Consider the following 11783-nt stretch of genomic DNA (forward strand, 5'->3'; position numbering starts at 1 on the left):
CTTTCCTGCCCTGCCAGGCCTGTACTTGGATCAAGGGTCTGGTTGGGAATTTTAAGGGGGACCCCACGTCTTTTTTTTTGTGGGGGGGTCCCTCAAAATTCCTACCAGACCTTAAGGGCATGGTATGACTTTGGGAGGGAACCCCCCACACTTTTTTTTATTTTTTAACTTGGGGTCCCTCCTAAAACTCCTATCAGACCTGAAGGGCCTGGTATGACTTTTCAGGGAACCACACGCTTTTTTTTCTTAAATGGGGTGCCTCATAACTTTACCATTTAAATTTTTCTTTGTTTTACATTTATTCAAATAATTTTTTTTTTTTTTTATTTGTTTACATTTTTTCTCCGATGTAGCGAGCAGAATAGCTGAGCCGAATGCCGGCTATTCACTCACTGCCGTATGAGAATAGGGGCGAACGGCAGCAAATAAACTGCCGGAGCTTCGGCTCAGCCGATCCAGATGTTGGATCAGCTAAGTCGAAGTCCTTCTGCACTTCGGCTCATGCAGAGCATGTTTAGCTGACCGAAGTGCAGCTGATGTATGCCTGAAATTAGCTGTACTGAGCTGAAGTGAATAGCCGAACATCGTTCCACTCTGTTCACTTCGGCTCGGTTATTCACTCGGCTGCTTTCGGCAGCTTAGTGAATAACCCTCTTATTGTTATGTCATTGAGAACATGTAACAGATGCAAGTACTAATGTCAGCCAAGTGTGATACCTCTCTTATACAGTGAGTTGGAACCCCCTACTACACCTACCGAACTTCAGTCTTGGTCATCCATTAAAGCTAGCAAAGTCTGTAGACTAAGGCATGGTTTAACCCTTTCGCTGCCAAGCCCTCCGGAACATTTTTCAAATCAGCTGGCCAAGCCATTTTTGAATTTTCTGCAATTTTTTCCTATTGATTTGATTTTCAACTGCTGCGTTGCTAGCGTTTGTAAAAGACCCCCCAAACCATATATTTTCTGAAAGCGCAGGCCCGGTAGAATAAAAAGATGGTGATACTAAATTTGTAGGCCCTGCGATAATTGCGCAAATGTTTCTCAAATTAATATTAAACCGATAAAAATACACAATTCAATTGTTAAAACACACCAAAATCAGTATCCGTGCACAAAAAAAATTATTTTCTGACTAAATCTAAAAGATAAAACTGTATTGAGTTAATAAATAACAAATATTAGCAAATTTGTAATTGCGCCTTTTTGCGAAAAGGTAAAAAGGCCAGCTGGAAGCACTTTTGTAGCTCCGTACGCCGTACGTCCTTGGCAGCGAAAGGGTTAATAGTTGGACCACCGGTGTGAGCAAAAATTTTAATTTTGTAACACATGTAATTAATAAATATAAACCAAAGTATATGGGTTCATTTATATATTTAATACACATTTATTTATATATTTATCTACCTTTTTACATGTAGATCAAGCTACCAAAAATGATCATGGGTTTGGCCAATCTATAACACTACCAGGGGTGCTTGAGCAGTTACAATGTAAAAAGAAAGAAATAAACTAAATTTAACCCATTAGAATAAAAGGTGATTAGTAGGGATGTTCAGATACAAAGTACCATACTCTGTACAAGTACAGATACTTTTCCTGCTCCAAGACTAAACTAGGGAAAAATTCAAAAGTTAGGAGGCAGCTGTCATTTATAAGGTGCATATGGAGCGTCTGGGATTTGTGCATCCCTGTTTTAATGTATGATTTTGTTTTTATAAATATATATTTGGGATGCACCGATACCATGTTTCCAAGTACTGATACTTGCCCAAGTACTCACAGATACAAGTACTAATACATTTTTGTTTATTGTCATGTGGCAGCTTTTCCAAAACAATACCGACTAATGATTTCAGGACAGTGGTGGAGCACAAGAGCTAGGTCCAAGCTGCAACCGCTGCAACCCTGGTAGTTCTCGTAAAAATGCCAAGTATCGGCATTGGTATCTGGACATCCCTAGTGATTAGAATATTGAATCGATTTTAAATGGACATTGCATCAAAATGCTTATTGTTTAGAACCCCCCTACTATGTAGAAATCCTGCACTGCAAACAAAACCCCACATTACCTTAATATGCAGTGCATAGGCAAAGGCATCATCGTAGGCTTCTGGGAAAACTGAGGATCCCAGATCTCTTGAGGAGACACTCCTGCACTATGCTGGAACATTTTCTAGTGAGTTGGGATCTTTAGCTTTTCCAGGATTTCTCTAGAAGGCCGGTTATGTCACCATTGCGGCAGTGTAAGTATATTTTTTTAAGTCGTTTCTTAATGTGTGGGTTTTTTTTTGTGAGCAATCCAGCATTTTACATGGTGGATGGGGGTCTAAACAATAAGTGGTCTACTTTTTAGCCAGTTTAATATAGATTAATACATTTCAGGTGCATCAAAACAAAATGTGTGCAAAATCAGCCATTGCCTGGGTATAAAAGCCTCAGCGACGAATTGCCATAACTGAGCAAAAACCTGACTGTATTGCTCAGCGTTGTACAAAGTCTTCAGCTGGTGGAGCCCAAGAGAACTCCCACCATTGGTAATCATTTTCTATAGAAAAGTTGCTTTAGACTGCCTAGGTCACCTAAGTGGAGGCATTGAATAATGTAATAGTATTTTATTTCATTTTATGTAGTTTATTTTGCAATTTTTTTACAGTCTTGTGAATGTCAACTTGACAGTAATATATCACATAAACTTCATGTTGTAGAGCAAACTGATAGATAGATTTTCAATGTAATTATGTTTGCTATAAAAAAAAAAGATAATTTATACATGATTGAAACCCCTTGTATTCTCCCAGTGTGTTGACATTATGCTATTTTCTCCAACCTTGGCTCTGTCAGCATCTCGGTGCGTCCATCTGTAGAACTGGCCACGTTGGGTTGTAACTTATTTGTTAACTATGTAATCGCAATGAGGCGTCAGATTCGAGCGTACATGGCAGCTCAAATCTAAACACACGCTCATGATCAAATTAATGCATTTCATCTGTCTACAGCTAATAACAATCTGTCATGCTATCTATCTGAGCAGGGGCATAAACAGTTTATTTTGTGTTTGGACTAACTTCCTGGAGGTAGTTAATGTGACACGCAGTTTGTCTAAAATGAGTAAAACCAGATCAACGCTCAAGATGTTTTCCTGATAACTAAAAAAAAAATTGTGTCGGCAATCTGTGCTAAATGACCAATCTCAGATTATTTCCAGCTTTTCCAAGAATAAAATGGATATTTAAAGTATAACTCTACCTTTCTGAAAATGTGATATAACGAAGAGGGGCACAAAAATCAAGTTACTATATATGATATACTGAATATGTTTTCTTGCTCGTGGTTGTAGTCTCTTGAAGTATCTAAGGTATCAGCTGCTGTCTTTATGTGATTATTCAGTAGACAATAGTATATGACAATAGATACCTGTAGACCAAACCTAGTAGTGATGAGCAAAATCAGAGTATTCCAAGTTGTGTGGATTCTTTAAAGTCCATAGTATTATTATTAATATTTAATATAATTATTATTATAATATTTATTTATTTTGAGGGGGATATTTATTCCAATGCTTAAAATCAACAAACGTTTTGGTTGGACTTCAATATTATGCAAACCTTTTTTGCATTTAGACCTTGTAGGTATAGATGTACTTGGGGACATCCATATTTGCTTATTACATACACAAGGTCTACTTACTTTTTAGCATTGCTGTACAAAGAATGTGCTTTACCATTTCTCTCGTCCATGGCAACATTATAGATCAAGTTTGACCTGATTGAAAACATCAGACTTAATTCCAGCAGTCAGTCAAGTTGTAATGCTAAATATTTCTTGATATACCAATAACCACTAGAAGAAGCATTTACAAATCCATATAAGAGCCCATTCACACCAGGGCGGCTGCGGCCGCGCTGATTTCAAAAGGGAGGTTTTGGGAGTTTTTAAATGCATTTCAGCACTGAAAAGCAATTAAAAACGCCCAAAACCGTGCTGATTAGCGCGTTCCATTGATAGCTGTATGGAACCCAACTGATCAGCGAGGCAGAAATAGCACAGGGAGCAGTTCGAGCGGCGGTGGTTTGAGTCTCACTGAGCCGCGCGGTCGCATGAACGGTCCCCACAGCAATGTATGGGATTGTTCATGTCGGTGGATCCGCACGGCCGAACCACCCCAGTGTAAATCTATATTGTAGTAAGTTAGCCATTCTCCTTGTTGCAAGCACTAACACAGCTTCTCTAGCCCTCGGAGTTGGTCGACATTACATACAGTATTGAAATGCGGGTTTGGCCAATGAATCTTAGTGACAGGTAGGTTCATGTAAAACTGTCTTATACAAAAAAGGGCATAGTGACTCAATGCTTTAGCAGCAAACCAGATGTATGCAGGACCTGTATGCAGGACCTTGGTCAATGGGGGTTCAGTCAGACAAGCCCTGCTGGTTATGAAAATACTGCGAAAAAGGATTTCCAACTTTTTTGACAGAAGGTGGAAAACTCTGTAAAAGGAGCACTGGAAACCAGGAGCAAACTATTTGTTTTGTAAAATGTCCATAAAAACATAACTGCATTATCATTTTAGAAAAAAACGTTTATCCCTTAAGTTGACGGAACTCTTTATGTTGTCCTTATGCTGGTAACTGACAGAAACTTAATGAAGAAATTGGAACTTTTTGTACATGTATGCGGTCACTCTTTTTCCCCCCTCTGCATTCTATTGATAAGTACTTATAAAAAGCACTTGATTTAACCCTTTGGTGGGCTGCCTAGCTCAGCCTCACATTTTTTTTTACCATTGGTGACCCAATCATTTTGGCTATGCTCACTTTTTTTTTCATTCCCCCCCCCAAACCATATATTTTCTGAAAGCACAGGGGCGGTAGAATTTAAAGCCCATCTCTGGGCAAACCAAACAAACTACCATTGCAGTGCTCATTTATGCCTAGGGGACCAGAGTAAAGCACTTTTACTTATTTGATACTCTCTCCCCCACTAGTCAGAGCTCACTTCTCTGCTCTCTGGTTGGTGGAATGTCCCTCAAAGTCCTCACATTTAATGTAGGTATATGGAACCTGCATCAGACGTGGTGACGTCAGCGCTCCTTGGACTGTCAGAGTGAAAGGGAGAAGAGGCTTTGGGGGCCGGTTTAGTAGCCCCGCAGAACCTGGGATCAGGTAACTAAAACAACTTTTTCCTGTCCCCTAGATATAAACGAACAGTAAATTCTTGCAGTGTAGGGATAGCCCCACTGAAAAGGTAGACACATCTGTATAAATGGTAACAGATAACTGCTTCATGCTGTGCTGCCACTGATAGACACAAGCATGGCATTGCTGTTTTGTGCTGGGAGCACACCCTTTTACATTTGGAGCTTGTCAGATGGTCTAAAAACCTGGAGGACAGCTTCACAGCTATGCTTTGTGGTGATTCAAAATCTGCAGTGCTCTTAATTGCATTACTATTAATTTTACAGGACACCCCAACGCACTAAGGCAATGCTCCTGCACTGTTGCATTAGAAAAAAATGGATGATGTGCTATTTAAATATTTTAGGTAGCGTTAGCAATACACGGTATGTGCAACATAACTAGTACAAACGTTAACAAAATGCAAAGATGTAAATGGGCCCTGTGAGTATTTGCCTAAGTTGGGGGTGTGTTGGTAGCTCATTCAAAAAGAATGGGCTTATGTGATGAAATGCACCTAACGTATGTGCATTAACACACCACAACACAGTTCAGACATGAACAAACACAAACACAAAACATGGGAAGATGCCATCTACAGAACCTCAAATTTAAGTGATCTCCCATTGTAAGTGAAAGAGTAAGAGAAATCATTAAGTAGTGAATTATTTTGAAACTATATCATCTTCAATAAACAAGAACTATACCCTAATTGGTTGTCCTTTTGATAAAGCACTGTGCATATAAACGCTTGGTTTTTTTTTTCTCTCTCTTTTATTATTTTTTTTTAAACATCTTTCAGGTTTTTTTCTGTTTACATGCACGCACTCCGTTGTTGGCTATGCTTTATTACTCTAGGCTTACTTCCTTATAGTGATCATACCTCCAGAGTGTATGACATCTGTAATCATTACTAGTGTAGGAACACTGCTTTCACCCCATTAAAGGAAGTGCCTAAACAAGGAAGTTCATGGCAGGATCACCAGGTATTCTTGCAATTAAAGCTGCAGATTTAAAAAGAGTTGAAACTATATTTGAAAAGACATTTTAAAGTCCAATTTAAAGGGTGACCAGCACTGCCTCTTGTGCTTTTGTCCTCTATATGCAGAGGAAAATCTGTCATCCTACATACTGTGTTTATTCCTCTAGATGCTTTAAATGACACGCGTGTACATGTGTTTATGTTTACATTTTTATGTGTTTAGATGCATCTGGGTCCAAATCCTAGCATCAAAACGTTTACATGTATTTTTGGCTGTTTACATGCATTTTTGTGCATTTAGTTCAAATCGATTCCTAGATGCACCTGACTTCTATTTTTGGAAAACGAAGATAGACTGACTGCAGATCAAAGCATCTGAATGCAATGTGTGAATAGACCCATTGGAAATCATTAGGTGCGTAAATACATATGTTTAGAAAAGCTATTTAGAAGCATATAAACACAACTAATTGCAGATAGTGCGAATGTAGCCTAAGTGTTGTTGATTGAAGTACTGTGTAGGATAACTGTTGGACTGCTGGGGAGACCCAGACTGCTGTGCTCTGTGTGATAGCAGTGGTCTGGCTCTCCAATGAGCTGCCAATGCAAGCAGCTTTTACAGTTCAAAACACATACACATGGTAAAAATATTAAAGACAAACTCTGGGCATTTAAAAAAAAAACTGCACTGCAAGTGTTAAGTGGTTGCTTTGGTCTAGGGTCTAAAATAAAAAAAAATATATACTCTGTCCCGCCTGGAATCCTCTGTCCTACCTGGCTGCTAGACCAGTCCCCACATTCTCTTCTCCCCTGAGCTCCGGCGCTCTTTGGATGAGGATGCTAAGGGACATACTCCAACAGGAGCGAAGGGGGAGAGAGGTGAGCAGTCACCGCCGTGGGACCATGGATCAGGTGAGTGAAAGTTCTTTATTTAGATCCTTGACCAAGCTGGGCACTTGTCACAATCCAGGATCAGGCTCTGAGTCCAGTAGCTGAAACAGCAGGCAAATTCGTTGTATAACAGGCCGTGTTTGGTACACAAGCAGACGGTAGTAGTGTAGGAGCAGGCAGAAGCGTAGTCAGAGAACAAGCCAAGGTCAGTAGCCAAAGGTATCATGTATGTAGCAGAAGACGATGAGAGCAGTCGGATGAATCAGCAGCCACAGGTCGGTACACGGGTAGCAGTATGAGAGTACTGAGCACGAAGCAAGATATTGGCAGGAGCACGATAATCTGGCAAACAGGAAGTGCAGAGGCATGGCTAAAATGGGAAGTTCAAGGGAGGAGCAAGGAGTTCATAGTTCAGCAGAAACTAAGTTTACTTGAGGATTATACATGAGAGCCGGCAAGGAGCTATCCAAGGTTTCAAGGTGGCTCAGCAGGTAGAGCCACCGCCAGACACAGCAGAGGCCCTGGTTTCAGATCCGGATCCTGACAGCGCTTAACCCTTGCAGTGCAGGGGTAACCCCACTACAAGGGTTATTTTTTTTAAATGTCTGGAGTTGTTTTTAATAATTAAAAAAAACATATTCTTTACTAGTTATGCAGCCTGGCTTCAACTGGACTGTGAAGTGTATATAAGATTTTAATGATTAGTGATTTAGTGATTGGGTTTAGCTCTACTTGCCTACCAGAAAATCAGTCATTTTAAAAGCATATAGTTTGAATGTGATCTGGTTTAATTTATTGCATCCAGTCAGTCTTCTCTTTAAATAATTTTTTTTTTAAAGATAAAAAATAAACCTTAAACTCCTTTGGCCCACTAATATGTCTTAAGCCACAGGTATACCTAATGATTAAGACCCCATGGAAAATGCTAAACAAAGATTGTATTAAAGCAATTGCTATATCCTTGGTCCTTCAAATTTTGACCCCGGTGTATTTTTAGAAGAGAAAATATGTACATAATTTTAAGCACATGTAAATCAAATGAATAAATTATTAGTGCATTTTGCTTGTCATTTCTGTGTGGGCTAATCATGATAGGTCATTATTTAAGCATTATGTAATTTAACAACTTGTATGAACAGCTGCAAGTACTTTGTGGCGAGAGATTTGTTCCTACAAATCATAGTAGAACACACTCTATTCCACAGCAGTGTTTTTACAACATTATTTTATTGCAAGTATAAAATATATATAATTTTAGTTTAGCATACACACAGGCTTTAAACACACACACACACACACACACATGTGTTGAGCACCCAGGCTATATAACTTATTCACATAACATCCACCTAGTTGTTTTAGTTAGGCAGTGCTTTAGCACGGTGGCGTCTTGGTGTTGTATTTGGTGTTTTAATTTGAATTTTGTTCTCGAATTATAGTGACATAGTATAATGGATTTTTGTTGTAGATTAGTTACAAACATCTGTAAAGGGCAGCTAATCATAAATTACTAATTGGTTTATGTAAAGACATATTAATCACGGTCATGCATAATTATGCAAAGGTTTTCGGAGCTTGTCAGAGGTAGATATGTTTAAAATAAAGATAGTTTTGTGGAGAGTGATATTTATGTGACTTAAAGCTGAATTCCGGGCAAAATAAAATTCTAGTTTATTTAAGTTACAGCATACTTTACAGGAGCTGGGGCCTCTACCTATCCTATGATGAGCAGGAGCTGGGGCCTCTACCTGTCCCATGATGAGCAGGAGCTGGGGCCTCTACCTGTCCTATGACGGGCAGGAGTTTGGGCTTCTACTTGTCCTATGACGGGCAGGAGCTAGGACTTCTACCTGTCCTATGATGGGCAGGAACTGGGACCTCTACCTGTCTTAAAACAAGCAGGAGCTTGGGCCTCTACCTGTCCTATGACGGACGGGAGCTGGAGCCTCTACCTGTCCAATGACGGGCAGGAGCTGGGGCCTCTACCTGTCCAATGACGGGCAGGAGCTGGGGCCTCTACCTGTCCAATGACGGGCAGGAGCTGGGGCCTCTACCTGTCCAATGACGGGCAGGAGCTGGGGCCTCTACCTGTCCAATGACGGGCAGGAGCTGGGGCCTCTACCTGTCCTATGACGGGCAGGAGCCGGGGCCTCTACCTGTCCTATGACGGGCAGGAGCCGGGGCCTCTACCTGTCCTATGACGGGCAGGAGCCGGGGCCTCTACCTGTCCTATGACGGGCAGGAGCCGGGGCCTCTACCTGTCCTATGACAGGCAGGAGCCAGGACCTCTACCTCTCCCCAAACAAGCAGGAGCTTGGGGCCTCCCTGCTGAATATCTCTTTGACCAACTTTCTGTCTGTGGACCCCTCCTCTTGGTTCCAGTGTGTGAAAAGTTGTTTCATCCCCTGTGATGAGGTGTTCCATTTATTTTCACTGCTGTCTTGCTTTAACCAGTAGTAGACACTGGATGTATTACAGACATCCCAAAAAAATGTAATCAAAGCACACAGAACATGTGTAGTGGTTTCTGTTCTTCTGCCCTTCTGCTGCTCCCCCCTTGCACTCACCAGCAATTCTCCACTGTCAAAATGACAGCCGAGAATTGCTGTGTAAATAGAAGTAAATGTAAGTAGAAGCTGCTGCTCTCAAAAACTGATCGTCTGAAGTTTTTATGTTTTTTATTGTTAAATGTTGCATTTAAAAATGTGCAAAAAATACTTTATTTGTAAATAACTTTGGAATGCTTGTACCAGAATCAAATTTTACTATCATTTTATATGGGCTAAATGATATAATAAAATATACAGTAACACTAAAACTAACACAGATCAGTGTATAAAAATACATTTCTATATATTACTTAATCTTAAATAATGAAAAGCTATTGCTGAATCTGTAGGTCCATAGTAACAATTTAGAAATTGCTCTGATCCATAGTGGGTGTGCAAATGTGAGAGCTGAAATGGTTAAAGGGCATCACCATGAGGAAAAGTTATTACTCTGCTGACAAAGGCTTATATATGGTGCATGTCCTGATATTAGCCAGCTGGAGAGGGAGTGTGCTTCGGTTTCACTTAGTAAGTGGGATTCGGCTGCATTCACCTTTTTACTGGATACGTTTGCTGCTCCATCATTCACAGAGAAGATGGACCATACCACAAGCATGGGCGATGAGACAAGCCACCCCTATTCTCATGATCGATTCAGGATCCTTAGCTATTGTCAGTGTTTTCAAATAATGACAAATCTGCGCTTATGGGTAGATTAGGAGAACTAATGGATGTTATTACAGCTGCTGCACTATAGACACCAGGGTCAAGATGTAAATAATAATAAGTATGCAGCGCTATGGGTCAAAAACTAATATAATGAGTCTAATAAGACTATTGGTGAACAATATCCCTTGGTTGTACATAAATATAATAGGTGCAAACAGACCTCTTACGATTTGTGTGAATAAATATAAAGGTATGAAAATCATGTGTTACAAATATAAACCGTTACCTCAGTATATACTGTAAATTAATAAAAATCAAGCTTGTTGCAAAAAGTGTAAAATCATGCAGTATATGCTTTAACTATAAATATACATATAAGTGTAAAAATATACATTCATGAATTCTTACTCCAATAAATACAAAAAGGTGAAAAAAAGTCTCTCATAAAGAATATATAAGTTCATAAAAGTCCAGAGACTTCTATCATATCCAATGTGATTAACCAGTGAAAGTAGGTGTTAATCTATCCAACGTGTGTAGAAACACAATCCATAAAGTGCTTGATGATCTTTTCCCACACCGTGTTCGTATCCACGCCAACACCCCCTTAGCAGTGCACACTTACCGCAATATTATTGTATATAGGCAATAGTAAGCTCACTGATAGACCACGAAGTCTTCACATCTATTTATAAGTTCTCCCACCAATGTTCCATGAATCGATAGATTGCCAAAATTACAGCCTCAGACAATATATCAGCCGCCATTCAACATACATTCTGGACATCCTGATCCTCCTCACAGGCGGGTTCACATCTGGTTCCCAGACCCACATAAGTAAGTACATTATACATATATATTTATTGTTCCTGTCACCTTCCCTGATATGTTCGGTCCAAGCAGTCAGCTGACCAGCTTATTGCCCTGATCACATTATTCTTAACTTTGCCGTTTCGGATTATTTAATTTTTTTGGATTTGCGTTAACTTTGGATTGTTGTACATAAAAAAAAATAAGACCTACCCCGAAAATAAGATCTAGTGTGTTCTTTTGAGCCAAAAAAAATATAAGACAGTGTCTTATTTTTGGGGGTATATATTTACCGGCCAAAAGAGCTGATAGTTCTCTTGCAGTCTGTTAAATACAAACAGCAGTGTTTCAGTGTCTAGTGTTGAAATATTTTGCTTCCCACTAAGATGTGTAATTAATCAAACAGAGGTACCCTAATGAGCAGTGGCAGTATTGAGATAATTTGGATACATTTAGCTGCCAGTCATTCAAAAATTTTGCTTATGTTTTGCTATGCAAAGGTTAAGGAGTTAAAATGAATTAAGTAAAGTTGGTGCAGCCATAATTACACGTCAATCACAATAGCTCTGTAAATTGCTTGTGATTGCTGCATCAAAAGGCAAATGGCGCATTTAATTATGCAGCTACTTTCTAGGGGAATTCCTGAGGAGAAAAACATGGACAAGTTACCCATTTTAAACTTTTGTCTTTGGGTTTTTTTTTTTTGT

The sequence above is a fragment of the Nanorana parkeri genome, unplaced genomic scaffold (assembly GCF_000935625.1).
Source record: "Nanorana parkeri isolate BGI_ZX_2015 unplaced genomic scaffold, ASM93562v1 scaffold150, whole genome shotgun sequence".
Taxonomy (NCBI): Eukaryota; Metazoa; Chordata; class Amphibia; order Anura; family Dicroglossidae; genus Nanorana; species Nanorana parkeri.